General features: G+C 40.4%; 1 long non-coding RNA gene across 1 annotated transcript; it reads right to left on the reverse strand.

The window, feature by feature from the left end:
• Positions 1-564: 564 nt before the first annotated feature.
• LOC105726372 (uncharacterized) lies at positions 565-13,158 on the reverse strand. The gene is made up of 3 exons (XR_001109519.2): positions 13,101-13,158; positions 11,078-11,186; positions 565-1,239 (listed from the first exon to the last, which is right to left on the reverse strand). It is a non-coding gene; the product is annotated as an uncharacterized LOC105726372 (long non-coding RNA).
• Positions 13,159-14,683: the final 1,525 nt, after the last annotated feature.

Below are 14,683 nucleotides of genomic sequence, written 5' to 3' on the forward strand. Positions count from 1 at the left end.
AGTTTGGAGTTTTTAAGGAAATAGAAATATAAACCAGCTGGCCCACAGCAGGATGTTAATAGATGTGCTTGGCTTTCTCCTCCTTCTATCCCAACTTCCCAAGTCATCACTGGCCTATTATCTCCAACTTGGGGCACAGTGAGTACTGGGGCTTTGCAGTGGCAGGTGTGTCTTGGTTGAGTGGAGGAAGACATACTGAGGCCACGTCTGCATTTCTACAGCAGCAGAAGACTGGAATATTAGATTAGGACCCAAATAGCACACAGGCAGGCCATATGACAACCTGACACACACACTGCCCAGTGGCCTGTGTGCTCCTAACTGCTCATTCCACCCCTCGCCCCCAGCAGCCCCAACAGCTGAGGCACCCTGGTCCAAGTGCATGGCTCTGCTGAGTTGACCATACAAAGTTGACCACAAAAGGGCAAAAAGCAGAAGCAAAGAAGAACAAAGGATTTTCCAGTCCAGTATTCACAACCATCTAGAACAAAGATGACATTTATATATTTTGAATCTAGAAAATATATTCTCTTCCCAAAGGAAAGAAATAGGGGGAGTGCCTAGGGAAAAGAGGAGGTACCCTTTCACATTCTCTTTACAGAATTAGAATCTGAGCACAGTACAAGCAAGTACAACTTCAAATAAGCCTCAAAGGCCTCACCAGGTGGAACCAGTTTGGAGAGGAAGCTGTCCAGAGCCATCATCTACTTACTTGCCTTAGAGTTGAAAATGTGGCCACTGATCTCCAGGAACAAAGTTAGGTGAAATATTTACACATCTGCAGTTTTTAACAACCATTCTGGCTTCAAATATTCTGGGTAGTTGCTTCCACAAACAAATATTTACCCAGATTTTAAATCTGAATTTGGAAAATGCAGCCTGGTAAACATAGGTCCACTGTGTCCTCGGTGGAAGGGGGACCATCAGTCCTGGCTTGAACAGTTGGGCTTGAAAATGAGTCTTGTGAAGACTCATTGTGTGTCCTTCAGGAGCTAACAGGATATGGGCATGAACCACTCACCTTTGAGGACGTTGCTTTCTTTGCGGACTCTAAGCTTAGGACTTTTTTAAAAATGCACACTTCATTTATAAAGACATCAGCAGTTATTGGGTCCCTATAAAAATTTTCCAACAGAAGAATAAGCTTCTTGAAGTGTTTGGTGGCAGTTTTCCTCTTGGTTTTGATTTTTTTTTTTCTCTTCTTGTTTTTCTAAATTTCCACATGCAGCTTGCTGTGTCCTGCCATTGAGAATAAGGGTGGGGTGGTGAGGATGTTTAGGAGCAAGTAGCAGCATGGAAACCCCTCTACACTGCAAAACCAAAGTTTAAATGTTCAGATCCCAGCAGGGCTGATGGCCATTCAGCCCCCATAGCGTGGATAAGGGGACCTTGGGCAAGGATCTGCTGTTTGGGCATCTACTGACTCAAGATGCTCTTTTGCAAGATTCCGTTATCTTCATGAACAATATTGTTACCCATTTCTTCAAGAAAATGTTCCTTTAGCAAAACTTCACATACAAGTGCAAATTAGTTTACCCAATTACCCTTCATCAAGAACTATTTACTTAAGTCTTCTGTTTGCACCTTCTGCATAAATTATTTAGCTTTCATTTGAAATACAATTTAGAATGTAAGTATTCAACAACGATGTGTCTCAAGGCCTGTTTACCAGGAATAATCAAAGAAGCAAAATAAAGTAAATGACAATTCTTTAAATGGAGAATAGAGCTTTGGATTCCCAGGCTAAGCGTTTTCACGTGTGAGGTACTTTGATCCTGCTAGCCTAGCCGGCATGTGGTTGCTTAGTAACTGTCCTTATCAATGATTCAGGTTTTCTTCTGATTGCCTTGTAAGAAGATAGCACCTTTGGTACCTGCTATCTCTTCCCTTAGAGACGTAATAAGAAATGATCTTGTAAAAGGTCACCCTCAATAAATATAGCTGGTGGTATGCACCTGTAGTCCCAACTACGAAGGAGGCTGAGGAGAGAAGATCCCTTGAGCTCAGGAGTTCAAGGTTTCAGTGAGATATGATCATGCCACAGCACTCCTGCCTGGGCCATAGAGCTAGACCCTGTCACTAAAATATATATATACTTTCATGTATAAGTACAACATCTAGCTAGCAGGCCAACAAAGTTAAAACATTTATAATAATTAGTGTTGTATTTAGAACCATGATTCGCAAACAATGGTATGCATCAGAATCTCCTGGGGAATTCATAAAATACAAAGGCCCAGGTTTTATCCCATTTCAAAGGGTCTGAGCATTGCATTCTTTCCAACACACCCATGCTGGAGAACCACTAGTGGAGCCCACAACCACTTGCTATAGAATATCCAGAGCCCAAGAGCGCCAACATGCCCACCTGCTGCCAATCAAAATCAGATCAGTGCCTGACCATTCACTAGTAGTCCTAAGGAGACGGCCACAGTGTTCCATTGCAGCCATGGACCCAGTCACCAAGAGGCTCCCAGAGAGTCAGCCCACGTATCTGTGTGTGTACACAAATGGCCTCTGGCGATGATGTTTGGGTTGTCACTCCTGGGAGATAATTCTACGAGAAGATGAACATTAGAGAGAGCAACCCAGGCCGTATAAAAGGGGAAAAGGTCTGAAGACGCCCTTTCTCGCAAGCTAAAATTTCAGTTAGTTAATAAAACTGACTGTGTTCACAGGGCTGTGAGATGCTGAAGTTCATTTCCAAAAGCTGTTGTGTCATTTTCTTCTCTGGAGATCTTAGGAATTTAGAAAGCCCTGTTTACGGAGTAGAGTGGGTCTGGCTGCACATATGTGACTTGAATTCTGTCAAGAGAGGACTGAGCCCGTTTCCTGGAATGATTTAGAACATTCCTCTATCCCACCACACTGGGTCAATCAGGGCCAATACCATTGAGCTGTAATTTCTCTAGATACACACAGAGAAATGGAAAATGTAGAGAAAGACAACAGAGGCAGAAAATACTCCAGACCTTGACAGAATTTCTGCTCCCAAATTCATCTGCCCTCTGACATGAAAAGCAAGTTGACAAATATTTTGCTCTTTTTTCTTTTTTAAAACAGAGGTTTACTAAAATACAATTTTAGTAAAGTGCTTAGAAAACATAGCATATTCTTCCTTCTGTTAGAAAGACTCATGGAGCAGGCACTTGCCCCAAAGTTCACTGTCCCAGGTAGAAGCATCACTTAGCCTCCTTGACATCTTCACAAACCACAGGAAACTGATTTCTGCAGAGCAGATGACAAAGGATGCTGGAGTTCCCATCAGTTCTTTTCAGAGATCTACTCTAGACTTCATTTGCACACATTCAGAAGCATCCTTGGCCTCAGACTGACACTGAAATCAGAGCAAGAACCAGAACTCTGGAGGTTTAACTTTTGCACCACAAAAATAAAGTTTTACAACAAAGTCTAAAAGTGGCCATCTTGTGCAAGTAAATGATAAACATTATCATTTGCTGTTTCACACCAGAAAAGAAAGACTGACCAACGGGAGGCTGCCTATCAAAATATAGAAGGAATGGACTTTGATTTATATAGAGCTGAGTTTGAGATTTGGCTCCACCATTTGCCAGCCATGTAGCCTGAGGAAAAGTTGCTTAGCCTGTCCAGACCTTAGTTTCCTCACCTGTAAAATGAGAAGAGTAAACATATCTCCTTCATCAGGTTGCGGGGAGGATTAAATGGAATGAGGTGCTTCTTGCAGCACAGCACCGCACAAAGAAAGTGCTCAGTAAGCCCAGCCATCATTTTGGATCTGTAAACTACACTTTAAATCATTGAAAATTTGGTTATTGTAATGAGGAAATGGTGGTGTGGGGGTAGTGGAGGTATCCTACCTGTTATCATTTTTAAAAAATTGCATAGAGAAGTGAATCAGTTATTTACTGAGCATCTGAACTACATGCCCAGGACTGTTCTTGGTATTACCGGGGGTATCGATATGGCCCCTCTCCTAGAAGAAGCTGCAATCTAATTGTACAGACAAAGTATATGATTGACTATATAGACAAAGAAACATCAAGTATAAAACCAAATGATAGCTTCAGAGAAGAAAGCATGAGAGAAATGAGATCAGTGCAAGCTTAAGAAAAGCTTTTTGAAGGAGGTGGGACCAAGGAGGGCCGTGGGTGGCAATTAAGATGCCTTGCGTCTCTGCTTACATCAGTTGCTGTGAGAAACTCAAGCTCCCAGCCCAGGCCAACCCCATCCTCTTTCCAGCTCTGTCTGTCCTTAGGCTCATCCAATCTCACCCTCTTCCTAATCTACCAAGCCCTTCCCCTGTGCCTCTGATCTCACGGTCTGAAACTGAAACCAAAACTCTGCTCTGTGAGTCCTTGTCACCTTCTTGCCCTAGCTACACCTAGCTCCGCCCTAGATGCCCTAGGACGGATTCTCCTCAGTCATCTTCTCCTCAGTCATCTGAAGGAGTAGCCCTTTATCCCATATATCCCCTAGTCACCCCAGGGCCAGCCTCCTCTTTGCCTCCTCCAGCCTCTCTGCAGAAACCTCCAGTGATTCTAACGTGCATAGTGTCAGTCCAGAACTTCCCCATTGCAATCGGGTGCACACACGTTGCCAGGCCATAACTCCTTGAAGATTTTAGCACTCAGATGATTGTTAAACTCTTCAACATTACTCATGTGATAGACAGAAAAATGTCTCCCCAAAATGCCCACATCCTAATCCCTGGAACCTGTAAATATATTACATTGGTGCTATTGGCCAAACTGCGTCCTCCCACCAAAATTCCTATGTAGAGGTCCTAAACTCCCAGTACCTCAAATGGGAATGTATTTGGAGATAGGGCCCTTAAAGAGGTGATTATGTTAAAATGGAGCCATGAATCCAATCTGATTGGAGTCTTTAGAACAGGAAATTTGGACACAAGAGAAACCGGGATGTGCACGTCCAGGGAAAGGGCTTGTGAGGACACAGTGAGAAGGCGGCCATCTGCAAGCCAAGGAGAGAGGCCTCCGAAGAAATGAAACCTGACAACACCTTGATCTTGAACTTCCAGCCTCCAGAACGGTGGGAAAATGAATTTCTGTTGTTTAAGTTACCCAGTCTGTGGCATTTTGTGATGATAGTCCTAGAAAACTCATATACATGGAAAGGGAAATGAAAGTTGTAGATGGAATTAAGGTTGCTAAAGTCCTGGGTTTAAATAGGGAAAGGATCCTGGCTTATCCCAGTGGGCTTCATGTCATCACAAAGGTCCTTCAAAGTTGGGTGGAGAGGCAGAGAGGTCAGAGTGATACAAAGAGAAGGCTGAGCAGCTGGCACTGGCCATGAAAAGGGAGGAAGGGACCACCAGCCAAGGGATGTAGGTGCCCTCTGATAACTGGAAAGGGCAAGGAAACAGATTCTCCCCTAGAGTCTCCTAAGGCCTCCAGAAAGGAGCCCAATCCTGCCAACACCTAGATTTCAACCCAGTGAGACTCACACTGGTCCTCTATCCTACAGAGGAGAAAGATCATGCATTTGCATCATCTAACCTGCTAAGTTTGTGATAATTTGTTAAAGCAGTCATAGGAAATGAATACCACTTTGTTCATAAACCCTGGAGATTTTAACATCTACATAGAGTTGACAATCCATCCAATAACTTCAGTGCTTTCAGGTCCCTGAGTTTCTCTCCTCCCAGGCCCTACCACCCCTACCTCAGACCCCACTCCCAGGATCCAGTCACTGCCTCTAATTGTAACCCATCCATGGTCTCACTTGCAAGATCACACTCTCCAATCTCCACTTCACTGATATTTCCATCCACTCTCTTGGCTCCAATATCCAGACTCCAAAGTCCGTCAGCTACACTTCCTCTTGTGCACCCTCTCCCCACTTGAGCGGTCACTGGCCAAAACTACAATCATCTCTTACATGTACTCTCCTCAGCTTTGCTCCTCTTTCCTTACACTCACATGGAAAAACCAAACCCTGGAAAAAACCCACTTCCTCACTTACTCTGAACTCTGTACCTGCACCCAAGCATCTGGCATTTTGTGATGATAGTCCTAGACAACTCATATACATGGAAAGGGAAATGAAAGTTGCAGATGGAATTAAGGTTGCTTAAAGTCCTAGCTTTAAATAGGGAAAGGATCCTGGCTTATCCCAGTGGGCTTGATGTCATCACAAGGGTCCTCCACAAAGAGTGGAGGAAAATGCTCTGTCAGGCTCATCTGTCTCCATTTAAATTCATCAGTCAATCCTACCCTATTCCCCTTCACTCATGCGCTTCTTTTCCTAGATGAGTATTTCCCAGGAAGCCTTCCTTGACTCCTTCCCTGACCACACCAAGGCTGAATGAAGTGACCCCTCAGGGCTCTTAAAATATTCTGTGAACATTTTGCACTCACCACCTTGGATTGTAATTATCCACAGGCCTTATTAGCACAGGATGGTAAAATCTCAAAGAGACCAGCTACCTGTTCGTGTCCTGCAGTCAGTTCAGTGTCCAGCACAGAGTAGGTACTCAGTAAATGCTTAATGAAGAAATGAAGAAATGAATGAATGAATGAACCAACAAAGAAAGTGGAAGGAAAACACATCTAATAAGCCGAATGACTTGTAACTTTATATGATGATTTTATTTTTTAACTTCTGACCCACTTTTTCCCAAAAAAGGAAACCAGGGTGGTTGACTGTCTCCCCAAGATCATTTAGTATCCTGGGGTAAACATCCTGAGACAGACAGATATATCCAATCTAGGGGGGAAAAAACAGATTCCAGTATAGATTTCCTTTGGAGATATCCTCAAGTGTGGAATCATGAAATCTCAGAATCAACTGGGTCTCACAGAGTCATTTAATTTCATGCTCTGAGCTTGTCCAGCCCAACCTGAGGACTAACCTGGCTTTTGAGCAATATTGTTTGCTATTTTGGTTGATTTGTCATTATAATTATTTAGTTATTATAATTATTTGAGCCCAAATTGTTTAGAACATCAAAAGGACACTGGGAAAAAAAAATGTTCACCTTAAAAGAAGCCAATGAAAATACTCACTTTTTGGATTTGAAAAGTTAAGATAGAACCAGAGGGGATGGAGAGAGGTATGAACCTGTCAGGAAATCAAGCCCTGCTGGGCTCCTGGGTGTGCTTGTGCAAAGAACTGACCCTTACTGAGTTTTCATCCTAGACAATAGAGGTTATTATACCTCCCTTCCCCACTCCCAGCCCTGACTGCATTAGGTAATGCCTGTAACCACACTAAGCTCCCTGGAGAGTGGGTATGAGCAGAAATCATACTGTTACAAATATTCCAACAACAGTGAGAAACCAACGATCTTCTGTAATTTTTTAAAAACCTTAATCCACATGATTTAACTTGGCCAAGTTGAGACAAATGTCCCTCATGATTTGAACTGGCCAAGTTATGAAAAATAGAGAGATCAACCTAATACTTATGGGATAACAAATGGAAACCTCCAAATTTTGGCTGCTTCTTACCAGAACAAAAGTAAAATACAAAAATACAGAACACACGGCTTCTCTGAGCCCCACATTTGTGCTTTCCATGGTGATTGTTTGTTGGTTTCATAAACATTTATACCACACCTACTAAGTTCCAGGCACAGTGCAGTACTGCGCCAAGATAGATCAAAATAAAAAGTGGTAGTATCGATATAGGTGAAGGGGAGGAAGGCAGCAAATCACACTGCCACGTGTGCACCTATGCAACAATTTTGCATGTTCTCCACATGTACCCCCAAACCTAAAATACAATACAAAAAAAAGTTAAATAAAAAAAAAAGTGGTAGTATCTTCTCTAGAGACCCTCACAGTTTGATGCAGGTGGGGAGACACACATATAAACAAATCACTACAGCAAGCATAGCAAGCACTCCTAAACGGCACTATAGTAACATGAGAGCCGTCTACCCACATGCCAGTTCCTCTTCCAGACAGAGACAAGTTGCCTTGGTCAATAAATATTAGAGAAAATTATAGAGGCAGGAGTGTTTAATTGCCAGTGTGAGATGCCACAGAGTCTTCATATGCTATCCTGGTGATTGTGGAAACATGAGTTTAAACTAAGGTGCAATACTGAGCCAATATGAAGATCAGCTACTCAGGAGGGACCCTCAAACCCATAGCAAATTTTGCATCAACAAGGAAACATCTTTGTTGTTCTAAAATTATAAGACTTAAGGCATGTTTGTTACCCAGCTACCTTGACTAATACAAGTATACAGTAAGTTCTTTGAGAGTAAAGAGGAGGGAGCTTGATGAAGTCAAATAAATATTCACAGTGGAGGTGACTTTTGAGCTGAATGAAAGAGCGTGATGATGAGCAATCTGGTATGGCTGGAGTGCATCTGTATACAATGCAAGTTTTAATATTTAAAAACATTGAGGCTGAAGAGCAGCAGAGGCCATGCTAAAAAGCTTGAGCTGCTTCCTATGAACTAATGTTTCCCAGAGTGGCTGAGGACCAGTGTGCATACACAGGGGGACTTTGGGTAGTTCTCCAATAGAGCAAACTAATGTCTAGTCATTTAGTGAAAAAACATTATTCTCTTAAAGTTTTTCTTTAAAAATTCTAATTTAATCAAGAAGGAAGTTCTCAGTTCTGTGATGTTCTGTGATGCTTAATTTTTTCTGGGTTAAGGGATGCCCAGATAGCCAGTGAAACATTATGCCTGGGTGTGTCTGTGAAGGTGTTTCTGGCAGAGATTAGCATCTGCTTGATGCACTGAGTAAAGAAGATTTGCCCTACGAATGTGGGTGAACCTCATCCACTCTGTCAAAAGCCAAGAGAGAACAAAAAGCAGGAGGAAGGGCAAATTTGCTCTGTCTTCCTAAGCTGGGACATGCACCTTCTCTGTCCTTGGACATTGGTGCTCCTGATTCCTGGGCCTTCAGACTCCAGGACTGACACCAGCAGTCTCCTGCCCCCAGATCTCAGGACTTCCAACTTGACTGAGAGAGACACCATCTCCCCTGGTTCTCAGTCCTTCAGACTCAGACTGAGTTACACCTCTGCCTTTTCTGCTTCTCCAGCTTGCAAGGAGAAGATTGTGAGACTTCTTGGCTTCCATAATCATGAGCACCAATCCTTATTTTTATATATATCCTATTGGTTTTGTTTCTTTGCAGAGCCCTAATACGTGCTCCTCAACTCACTTGAAATAAAAACACGAGTTTTTTCAATAACCTACAAGGCCTTGCAACAACTTGACTTCCAGCGACATCTCTGAGCTCATTTTGTCTCTTTCCCTCATGTACTCTGCTGAAGCCACATTAGCCTCCTTCCTGGTCTTTGAACCCAACAAGCACATTCCTTCCTCAGGACCTTTGCACTTTCCATTCTCTCTGTCTGGAACACTCTTCCCAAGACACCTGTGGCTCACTCCCCTATTTTCTTCAAGTCTTAGTTCACATGTCATCTTCCCAGGGATGCCCTCCCTGACACCAGTTACATAAAACTGAATCCCCTTTATAACCCCATTCTAGATTTATTTTTCCCAATAGGATTTATCATCAATTAGTATACTATATAATTTTCAATTTTATTTTGTTTAATATCTATCTATCCCTACCAGAATATACGCTCATTAAGGCCAGGAATTTTTGACATTTTGTTCACACCTGAATAATCCCCAGCTGTTAAAGTGAACAATGTTCAGCACACAGCAGATGTTCAAAACAGTATTTGCTGAATGAATAAGTACCTACGAAAAATGTGCTCATCTCCATTTTTACCAGACAGAGATTGGCCTCAGGCTTAGAATTGTTGGAAGGCATCAGTATCTAGCTAGAGTTGGAAATTATGTTTGTCAAAGGATAATTTTTAAAAGATAAAATCATGACTTTCATATGAATATAAAATGAACATGTGTTAATTATTTTATTTGACTTATTAATTAATGAGTGAACCAATAAAATGTTACAACCGGTTCAAAGGAGAATTCAAGTAACACACACATAAAGAGGCAGTTAAGGAATGCTGAGATGAATTTACCAATAGAGGCAAAACTGGTTGATACCAACAGGGCAGTAAGCAATTCCATTCCATCAGCTAAAACTCATTGGCCCTCCTATTGGTAAGATGTGTGTTATGTAAGTGTATTTACACATAAGTTTTCTATAATTTACAGTTTATAAATAGCTCAAGGACAATAAGAAGAACAAATAACCCAGAAAGGTGCAATAGACAAGATACCCAGTAACTGTTTTTGGTTTTTTGCCCATTTCATAATTTTTCCTGGAATCTTATTTTTATTGTATTTACTTTTACAGAAAACATGGTATTTATAGAAAATGGTACTGGCTTTCCACTTATATTAGCGATATAGTTCCTTAAAGATAGATTTGTTTGCGCTTTTAGAAGAATGCCAATTTAAAGAAAAATATCTAGAAAGCGTAGGACGGTGTCCTTCAAACTTTAATATGCATACACATCGTCTGGGTATCTTGTTTAAATGAAGATTCTGATAGAGGGAGTCAGGGGTGGAGCCTGAGATTCTGCATTTCTAGTCAGCTCCCAATGCTGCCCATGCGGGTGTTCCAAGACCACACTTTAAGTAGCAAAGGTCTAAATGGCACTGGGGTAAGGCAAAAATATGGATTTTTTCTTACCAAAGTTTGAGGAAATTGCAATAGATTACTGAATAGGGTTGTCTGAAAGGTTTAAGCAGAGAAGTGACAGTATTAAATTTGTTTGTTGGGGTCATTATTTTGCCCTCAGAGGGAGGGCTACAAAGAAAGGTGGTTGAGGGACACCTCTGTTATTCTCTAGAACAAAAACGATGGGGCCAGAATCCAGACAGAAGTACCACCTCAGCAATAAGTGATATCTTATTACTGTTGTTATTGTCCAAGAACCTACTAGTTTTTTCTTAATCTTCCTGGAGCATGGACATTGAATTTCCTTTTGGATGAGTTTCTTCTCTAACAGTCGGTGGGAAACAGGTCTTCACCCCCTGAATCAGAAGTGCAAAGAACAGCCTTCTCTACTGTGTCAATAGACTCTATAAGTGCAAAAGGCAATGACTCCATTCTTGGCAAATGTGAACCTAATAGCACTCTTTTCCATTATAAATATATGAAAATTGAAGAGTTTAGTTACTTACTTGAGTGATTTCTTCTCCAATTATCCAAATGTGTCTCTTAAGAAATCATCTTTTGCAGAACTCTGCAATATCTATGTACATCCTTTTCCTTCAATAGTTCAGAACATTCCTAAGGGAAGCAATTGAAAGGCAATAACAATTAGACAAACCCACTTGCAAATGTGTTCCTACATGACTACAAATCTAAAATGTTGTAAGTCCCTGACATGTTAAGTACTGGAGGAAAAGCCATATCAGACAGAATAAGACGGCTGATTAAATGCAATGCATTTTATAAGTGCTTTGTTGAGGTACAATTTAGATACCATAAAATTCACGTATTTCAGGTGTGAAGTTTGATTAATTTTAGTAAACTTAGCCATCTGTATAAACATCACTCCTACCCTGGTTGAGCACATTTCTGATACCCCAGAAAATTTCCTCATATCTGTTTGCAGTTAATCCTCACAACAGTTTCAGCCTCAAGCTACAGGTTTGCCTTTTCTAGAAATTTCATGTAAATTGAATCATATAACATGTAGTCTTTTGTATCTGACTTCTTTCACTTTGTATAATGTTTCTGAATTTCATCTACGTTTTTGCATGTTTTAATACTTCATTCCTTTTCCTGGCTGAGTGGTATTCCACAGTATGAATATACCATATTTTGTTTGTCATCAGTTGACACTTTAGGGTTATTACTGAATAATGCTGCTATGAGCATTTATATACAAATCTTTGTGTGGCTATGTATTTTCATGTCTTTTTACTAGATTCCTAGAAGTAGGATTGCTGGGTTGTACAGTAAATTTACGTTTAAGTTTTTTAAAACTACAAAACTGCTTTCCAAAGAAACTATCATTTTCACATTCTTACCAACAGTGTGTGAGAGCTCCAGTGTCTCCATATTCTCTCCAACGCTTGCAATTGTCCATCTTTCTGATTATATATGTTCTAGTGGATATGTACTTGTGTCTCATTCTAGCTTTGTGTGCATTTCCCTAATGATTAATGACAAGCATCTATTCATGTGTTTTTGTTTTTCCATTCATGTATCTTCTTTGCGAATTGTTTAAGTTGTTTACGCATTTTGCCCATTATTGGATTGTCATATTATTGAGGCATAGCATTCTTTATATATTCTAGATACAAGTCCTTTATCACAGATAAATGATTTGCAAATCTTTTCTCCCAGTCTGTGGCTTGTCTTTCCACGTTCCTAACAATGTCATTCAAAGAGCAGAAGTGCATAATTTTGATAAAGGGTAACATCTATTTTTTCTTTTATGCAACTCACATCTTAAGAACTTTTGCCTAACCTGAGTTCACAAAGATTTTTCTACTGATTTTGTTTAGTAGTTTCATAGTTTCTGTTATTACATACAGATATATGGTATATTTTGAGTTATATTTTATATACAGTGTGAGGTAAACTCTAAACAGTTTACTATTGTTGCTATTGTTTGTTTGTGTATACAGACATCCAATTGTTCTAGCACCATTTTTGAAAACTTTCTTCTTTCCCCCATGGTTAAAAAGGCTATCCTTTTGCCCTTTGCACCCTTTTCAAAATTCAATTAACCACAAATGTGAGGATTTATTTCTAGACTCTAGTCTCCACCATTGACCTACATGTCTACCCTTTTGCAAATACCACATTTATCTGATTACTGTGGCTTTAAAATAAGTTTTGAAATCAGATAGCGTAAGTCCTCCCACTTTGTTCTTCTTTTTCCAAAATTATTTTGGCAATTTTAGCTCCTTTGCATTTCCATGTTAGTTTTAGAAAGAACTAGTTCTTCTTCCCCTTGTTTGAGCACTATAGTTTTATCTGATGGAAACAATTTTGTATTTCTTCCATTTTTGTTTTTCTGAGAGGTCAGAATTTAATCTAATTTGAAGAAAGGTTGTCAATAGTTTAAAGTATATCAGGTTGTGCCTGGGGCACTAAGGAAACATTAGCTCTCCCCTCCTTCCAAATCCCAGCCTACATTTTTACTAGAAGTTGGAAGTCAAAACAACATAGGTTTAAATTCTCACTTACCAAGTGGGTGATCTTATGCAAATTATGTGACCTCATTGAGCTTCATTTCTACATCTGTAAAATGGAAATAATAATATGGACTCCATGGAGTTGTTATGACTAGTAGGTGTAGTATAAGTGTGCCAGGTACATAAAAAGGCTTAATAAATATTTTATGAATGAATGAATAAATAAATAAAGAGTTAGCAACTATTCAAGCTACATGGCAGAATGAACCAATGACACTCCATGGCTTAATGATTAAAAAAATATTTGGGAAAGAAAGCCCATTTCCCAGTTTCCTACAGACATTCCTGGTAAGAAACTAACCTCCCAGACTCTACCTACTTCTGGTGATGGGTAGAAGGAAAATTCAACATTCCTCTCACAGGAGTCTTGGTGAGGGTTTCCAGAATTCAGGGACCTGCCTTTCTGTTTTTTGTGTGCTAAGTAATACACACAAAAGTGTGCATTATTTCTACCTATCACCAGAAGTAGGTACAGTAAGCTGGGCATGGTGGCTCACACCTGTAATCCCAGCACTTTGGGAGGTCAAGGCTGGCAGATACCTGAGGTCAGGAATTTGAGACCAGGCTGGCCAATATAGCAAAGCCCCTTCTCTACTAAAAATACAAAAATTAGCTGGGTGTGGTGGTAGGCGCCTGTAATCCCGCTACTTGGGAGGCAGAGGCACGAGAACCACTTGAATCTGGGAGGTGGAGGTTGCAGTGAGCTGAGATCATGCCACTGCACTCCAGCCTGGGTGACAGAGTGAGACTCTGTCTCAAAAAAAAAAAAAGAAGTAGGTAGAGTCTGGAAGGTTAGTTTCTTACCAGGAATGTAGTAATGTCTATAGGAAACTAGGAAATGGGCTCTTCTCTCCCAACTATTTCTTTAATCATCAAGCCATGATTAAAGCCTTTTTTTTTTTTCATTTTTTTCAGGAAGGATGGTCTCATTATGTCACCCAGGCTAGCCTCAAACTCCTGTGCTCAAGCAATCATTTCACCCCAGCCTCCTGAGTAGCTGGGACTATTGGTGCTTTCTCTAGGTCTGGGCAAAAGAAAGTGTGTTCGTTGCTCCTAAGTTTGCCAGACTTAGCAAATAAACCACAGCTAATAATCCCCAGTTAATTCGGAATTTCAGATAATGAACAATTTTTTAATATAAGTATGTCCCATGCATTATTTGGGATATACTTATATTTTAAAATTTTCATCATTGATCTAAAATTCAAATTTAACTGCATATCCTGTATTTTATTTGTCCCATGCTTTAGAGGACCTAACACAATATAAATGCACTTAAGCAAATAATAAATGTAGTAAAAAACAAAAATTATAGGACACTCTGGTATTTGTCATGCAGATCTGGTGTTCATCAGTGGCACAGCATAGCTTGTAACCCTAAACATTATATTTTATAACTAAAACATTCACATAGGTAACACTGCTCAGGCTCCACAGAATCACTTGTCCACCTTTCTTGCACTTTTGTCCTTGAACTAAAACAGAACTGCATCCAAATGCCATGAGGGCTTATGGGTTGGGCCACAGCCAAGGTCGGAAGTAGATATTACTTTAAAGTCCTGGGAATTTTTGAGT

Source organism: Aotus nancymaae, unplaced genomic scaffold, assembly GCF_030222135.1.
Source record: "Aotus nancymaae isolate 86718 unplaced genomic scaffold, 86718_ANA_hifiasm-v0.15.2.pri h1tg000009l, whole genome shotgun sequence".
In the NCBI taxonomy this organism is placed as follows: domain Eukaryota; kingdom Metazoa; phylum Chordata; class Mammalia; order Primates; family Aotidae; genus Aotus; species Aotus nancymaae.